The sequence below is a fragment of the Callospermophilus lateralis genome, chromosome 6, assembly GCF_048772815.1.
Source record: "Callospermophilus lateralis isolate mCalLat2 chromosome 6, mCalLat2.hap1, whole genome shotgun sequence".
Taxonomy (NCBI): domain Eukaryota; kingdom Metazoa; phylum Chordata; class Mammalia; order Rodentia; family Sciuridae; genus Callospermophilus; species Callospermophilus lateralis.
Window position 1 is genome coordinate 129,095,695 of NC_135310.1, and position 6,820 is coordinate 129,102,514.

General features: G+C 42.6%; 1 pseudogene; it reads right to left on the reverse strand.

The window, feature by feature from the left end:
* Positions 1 to 3,345: 3,345 nt before the first annotated feature.
* On the reverse strand, positions 3,346 to 5,358 carry LOC143400816 (popy Class I histocompatibility antigen, A-1 alpha chain-like; annotated as a pseudogene).
* Positions 5,359 to 6,820: the final 1,462 nt, after the last annotated feature.

Here is a 6,820-nt window from a genome sequence, read left to right on the forward strand (position 1 = left end):
TGGTTCCTACATGTAATGGATTCAGTACATCAAATAACATGTATTCTCAAAGTTTTCAGATTTTATTTTCTCTTTCAAAGAGAATGTTCCTCTCCTTTAATGAACCCATCAACCACACCTCATAGCTGGAATTTACAGAATAAATCCATATTCAGATTCTCATTTTCAACAGGGAAGTGGCAGCACAGCGCAACATAAAGTTAAGACAGGGGTAGAAGCATGCATGGGCTCTCTCTCGTCCAGTGAGGAGGTCCACGGAACAGGATAGAGGAGAGTGTGGCTATGGAGTCGCTAATTAAGACCTCCAGAGACAAGCAGGAAGCAGGTCTGATTTTATTGCAGCAGTTACCACGTATATATACTCAGGCAGTAGCTAAGTAGATTATAGGCAGCCACAGATACAATTTCTGGCCACCTGTCCTTGCAGTGAGCATTCGAAGAGCGGACCATGGAGCAAGCACAGGGACTGCAACATGCAGCTTCACGTCCAGGGCTGTGCCTCTAGGGTAAGTGGATTGTCACTTACACGCCTAGCACAAGGGGAGTGGTTTGCCACCAGATGACCTTAACATATGCCATGTATGCAATACTCCATGCACTTGTCCACACAGAGGCATCCCAGCCCCATGTCTGCTGGAACAGGAAAGTCTACAGGGGAAGAGAACACAGATAAGTGTGGGGCAGGGGTCTTGATGATCAAGGATGGACTGTTCTTTACATTATGCTGATAGCAACACAGACACATAGATATAGTCAGATGTGAACTTCACACTGAGAAATCAGGAGCTCTTGAAACCATTGTCAGGATGGAGAGATGTGAACAAATCTTGTATGGTTCAATTCTACCCATGACAGCTGTTTTGCACTGTAGAATAAAGTAATCATGAACAAATCAGATCAGTACCTATAGGTGGCAACATTTTGAAAGGTTCAAATTTAGAGAGTCCCTGTAACCCAGTCATGTCCTCTTTGCCCCACCTTCTTTCCCTCTTCATGCTTTCCAGTGACTCACCTCTTCAAGTTGTGAGTGACTTATCAGATCCCACAGGTCATATGGCTAAAGGACAGATTATGGAGTGGGTTAATTCCCCCATGGACTCCCAAATACACTATCCCAAGGGTCTTAGGATCAACCCCTTTAAACTTACAGGCAGGCTGAGCATAGCTCTCTCTTTTTCTACCTTTACAAAGAAAAAAAAAATCCTGTGAGAGACTTAGCAGGAGACAAGGCCAAAAGGGTACAGGATGTGCAAATCCTAGACCTAGGGAAGTTTCCAGAACTGTAATTGCAGACCCAGGGAAGGATCAGAAGGCACGAGGACAGGAGATATGCAGGAACTGAACCAGTTGTACTCCTGAAAGTCTGACCTCAGCAGGGCTTTCTCTTCTGACCTCTGGCTTTTGGGAAACAAGTGTGTATCACTACAATAAATTTGTCCTTCATTTTCACATTGCTTTACAGTAATGTAAATATCAGTAAACAGGCTGCAAGCTGGGTGAGCACCTGTGTGTGGATGGTACTTCCCAGTCTGTGCTGATCATATTCTGAAAGTCACAGTCCTCAATGCTAGAAACTGATGTGTTGAATTCTGAAACATTTAAGTCTCTAAAGTCTAAAATCTTAAAAATCATAACCCTCAACAATTAAAATCCCAAATGTTAAAATGCTGAAAGCCGATTTCCCACTGTAAATTCCTTTGTGGGAAAAAGGCTATTTATATTAGAGGGGTAGAAAGCCAAATTCTGGGGAATTGGCCAAGCAATACAAGCTACAACAAAAACATGTATAAGAGTGTGTCATTTGTCTACATTGGCATCTCTTCAGCTGATGAAGCTTTTAATGAATTAAAGATGTTTTTGTCTGAAGGAGCCAGTGATGTTACTGATAATTATGTACAGATGAAGACGTTTATTTAATGGTGTTCAATCACCAGTATTGCTTCTGCTCAGTTTGTGGTGTTTTTGAGTGCATACAGATGGGTTTCCACACACCCCAAACAACACAGAAGTGTGGCACAGCAGATTACAAAAATAAATAGGGAATTATTATATCAGTGTATATCAAATCTTGGAAGAATTCAAAAACAGTATTGCCACATAAAAAATGAATATGAACATATTCTCCAAGAAAAGCCACAGCTTAAAAGAAAAAAAAAAGAGCCACTACTCATTATGATATGAGACTTCAGAATATAGTTAATGATCATTAAAGCGTATCAGTTTTTATGAACTATGTCTGTTAATTATTGTATTCTATTCCTGTAATTTTTTCATATTTCAAGTTCTTCTTAGTTTTCCCCCACTATTTAAAACTATCGTCATTATTTAAAATTTTTTCTTGTTTTTTTATTTTATCTTTACAACATCTAATAATGGAGGTACAAAGTGTATAAGGCTTTCAGAGAGTCTCAATTTATTTTATGATTTTTGCAAATGTGACTGTGAAAGTACATTATCAGAATGTTGGCTGTGTGTAAGCATTGTAACATGTATATAAAAACACTGAAATTTTCTTGATGAATGAAGAAATGTCCTTTTTGTATATCTACATTTGTGAAAGACAAAAACTTCTCAAGGTTTTGACTTTCTTTTTGATAACTGCATATTTGATGGTGATTTCTTGTGCATTCTCATTTACCTTGTCAAAAGATTTAGGTTGTCTAATACAGTATTTTAGATTACTGCAGGTATAATGCTGGGATACACAGTTACTAACTATAGTGATAGGTATTCACACATTTTGCTTGTTCACCTATTTAGGAATATGGTTCATCTGCTCATAATTTTTATACCTGTGCAACTGTTAGTATAGCTGCACATTTATTCATTCAAAAATATGTTATTACATATTTAATGGTGTAAAGTAGTTTCTGACATGTTCTGTCATGTCTCTAAAATAAATCCCTTTTGAAAATGCTAATAAATGTCTTTCAGTGAATTAAAATTAATTTTTTTCCCCAGACTTATAGTTTTGGAGTTTTAATCTTTTGGAGACTTAAACATTTGACATTATGGCTTTCAGTATCATGTCTTTTGTGGGTCAAACCCTTCTTAGTTAAAAAGTCAAGAAAAACTACCTGGGGCTTGGAATCCCCACTGGGAAAGAAAACTGAGACCTCACCCTTACCCTACCTGAGTTCTTCTTCCTCCACATCATAACAGCAGCAACAGCTCCAAGGAGAACCAGGCCAGCAACCATTACCACAAAGGTGATGGAGAACTGGGGAGACCTCTCTGGGAAAGGAAGGGAGGATAAGAGACCCTGGCTCTCAGTTTTTCAGCCCTGACCCTGCTGAAGGTCTCCAAAGAATGGCTCCTGTTTTCCTGACCACAGGCCCTGTGCCCTCATCCCTCCTTACCCCATCTCAGGATGAGGGGCTCAGGCAGCCCCTCATGCTGCACATGGCACGTGTATCTCTGCTCTTCTCCAGAAGATACCACCACAGCTGCCCATTTCTGTAATTTTCCATCCCCTGCAAGCCTGGTCTCCACAAACTCCATTTCCTGGGTTTGGTCCTCCCCATCCCGTTGCCAAGTCAGGGTGATCTCCGCAGGGTAGAACCCCAGAGCCCAGCACCTCAGGGTGACCTCATGGTCAGAGATGGGGTGGTGGGTGACATATGTCAATGGGAGATCTGCAGATAAGACTCAGTTAATTGGGACATTTTGCATGGGGCACTGAAGAATGGACAGGACAATAGGTGTGAGGTGGGAGCACAACACCCAGACACTAAGCAGGATTCAGGAATCTGGAATAATATTCCTATTTTTTTCTTATGTTCTAGAATCAGGGTGAGACAGCCAAGAGGAAGATGCTCCAAGCTTCTAAGAAATACTTTAGATTCTGAACTGAGTGGCGGCTGACAGCTGAGGAAAAGATGGCCTCAGACTTCCAAAGTCATTGGGTTGGGATAAAGAACAAAGCCTGAAAGTCACCCTGGGATGCCCGAGGTTGCTGCCAGAGTCAAAGGAAACTGATCACTTATTTTAAGGATTGTCTTCCCTCCAGCCCTAGGACCCCTTGGTGTAATTAAGAGAAGTGTGGTTCTTAGGAGTCACTGGTACAGCTTTTGGAAAACAAGTTGAACTCATACCCTTTTGGATCAGAGGGAAGACACTATTCTTTACTTGCAAGAGGCGCATGGGGGAATGTACAGGAGATCTCCAAGTTGCCCCGTTGCCGCTGATACCTGAGCGCTGCAGAGTCCCCTTCCCGTTCTCCAGGTGCTTGCGAAGTGTCTCCACGCACCCCCATTCCAGGAAGGCCCTGTTTGTCTCCGTCACTCCCTCGGCCTCCCACTTGCGCTGGGTGATCTGAGCTGCCATGTCCGCCACGGTCCAGGAGCGTAGGTCCTCATTCAGAGCAATGTAGTCGGTGCCGTCATAGGCTACTGCCAGTACCCACGGAGGAGGCGCCAGTCTGGTCCCACGTCGCACCCGTACACCCTCTGTAAGGTGAGAGACACTGATCCCGTCCCGCGATTAGGTTCCCCCCACCTACTCCCGCCCTCGCTTCAGACGACTGGAGGTGACTAGAGTGAGATCTTTTCCATACCCGAAACAGTAAATGAAACCAGAGCCCCACATTTTTCATAGGTTAAAGAAGATGAGCGGGTCTCACACTATTGCCCTGAGTCTCGGACCACGAGGAGATTCTGGAGGATTTGGCAGGGAAGTGGGAGAAGAGGAGGGGTTGTTACTTGGAACCCTGGTCACTCACCGTCGTCGCTCTGGTTGTAGTAGCTGAGCAGAATCTTCAGGCCGTCTCAGTAAATCTGCTCCAGCTCTCTGGCATACTGTGTCTCCCGGTGCCAATACTCCCGCCCCTCCAGCTCCATCCAAGGTGTCTGTGGCTCCATCCTCCGAATTGAGGCGTCAAACTCAAATCGCAAGAATGGCGTGCCGTCTACGTAGCCTATTTCGATGATGTGAGGCTCCCCGCGGAGGGGTCGCGACATGGCAGTGATGAGAAACTTTAGAGAATGAGAACCTGGGGGTGGGGAGTGATTGAGACCTAGCGCGGGACCTTGGGTCCCAGGCTGAGAAAGCCTGGAAAGAAGTAGCAGGGCGCCAGGGCTTGTGAGATGGGAAGCGCGGGGAGGCAGAAGGGAGTGAGGGAAGGGGCCACTAGTGAGTGGAGATGGGGACCCGGGGAGGGGGTCTGGGTTTGTGGTCACAGAAGACCCGGCTTCCCAGAGTTCTGCGTCCGCTCAGGGTGGTCCCCTTGCCTCTCCCGAGCAGAGCAGAGGTCTTTTTTTTTTTTTTTTTTCTCGCCCCCCTGATCTCGCACTCACCAGCCCAGGTATTGGTCAGTGCCAGGGCTCCCAACAGCAGTAGGAGAAGGGCTCCGGGCTCCATGGCTCTGATCCTTCCTGTTTGGGGACAATCAGTCCCGCTCCCTCCCTTTGGATTTCATAACTAGGAACCACAGGCCTCGCTGACTGGCTTCTCTATGAATCCTACCCGCAATAGGGGTACTGGGGCCCTGTCACGAGTTTCGGGCAGAAGCAAAAGTGAAAACTGAGGAAATCCCCAAGGTATTTCCGAACTCTAGGCTACTTTACACACCCTCTTAGGTCTTGGGACCCTGAGAGCCATGCCAGGGACCTGGGGATTTTGCCTAGTTTAAGCTCTCTCCTCTTGCCATGAAGACTCTTTAGGCACATAGTCTTTCAGAGTCCTGCCTCAGGTGCTAAGTCAGCAGTTCTTAAACATTTTGGTTTCAGGATCTCTTAATTCTTAATTCTTAGGAATTAAGTAGGCTCCCCAAGGTAATTTTGTTTATGCATATTATAGTTATCAATATTTATCACATTAGAAATTAAACATTTTAAAAATAATCTATCTAGCAAATTAATAACTTATTGCATGTTAACAGAAAAATAGTTTTAGAGAAATAACTATTTTTTAAAAATAAAGTAATAAAGTGGAAGCTGGACCTTCTTTACACTTCACATTTTTATAAGTCCTTTTCATGTCTGTTTTGTTAGAAGACCTATGTATCTTTGTATCTATTTCTGCATTTAACCTATAATTTTGATTGAAATATATGGAAAAAACCTAACCTCATACCAGTATGTAAGAGGAACCACTTTTAATAATGTTTTTGGATAATTGTGGGTATTCATCTTTGAATGAATACCTAAAATGACATGTCGACTTCTTAAAGGTTATTTGCAATGCAGATCCTGAAGCACTGCCACTGAACTTTTGGAATTCTGTTGAATTAAAATCTATAGATGTGTCTATAGATTTTAATATCAGTCAGATATACAAGTCTAAATAATCATAGTTTTTCTGTCATTCATTCTTTCAAGTAAAAGTGATATTCTATAAAACAAACTGATACTGTTTATAAAATGATTTCATTGACATAAACATCCCAATTTGGAATGTAGTAGGCTTTATGTGTATTTCCCATTGAATCATATAAGATATTTTAAAAAATGTGAACCCTAGACTAGAGATTTACTGTAGTTAATATTTTTAATCCTTCAATCTGGACATGTTTATATGAAAGTGACTTCTTCTTCTTCTGTAATTAAGAGGTGGTAAAAAAATTACAATAAATATTCTTAAAGTTTAGTACTGTAGCTCCATTCTTGCTGAATTTTATTTCAGTGAAAATAATGTTTTAGTAATGTTATAAAAATAGTTTTGACCTTGTGGATCCTGTGAAAGGATCTCAGAAATTATAAGGGTTCCATATACCACACTTTGAGAACTGCTGCTCTGAGTAAACCACAGAGAGTACTCCACTGCCCCCATCCTCTTTGCCACTTCATTTCCAAGAATTTCTCTTCTTTAGATGGATTCCTGC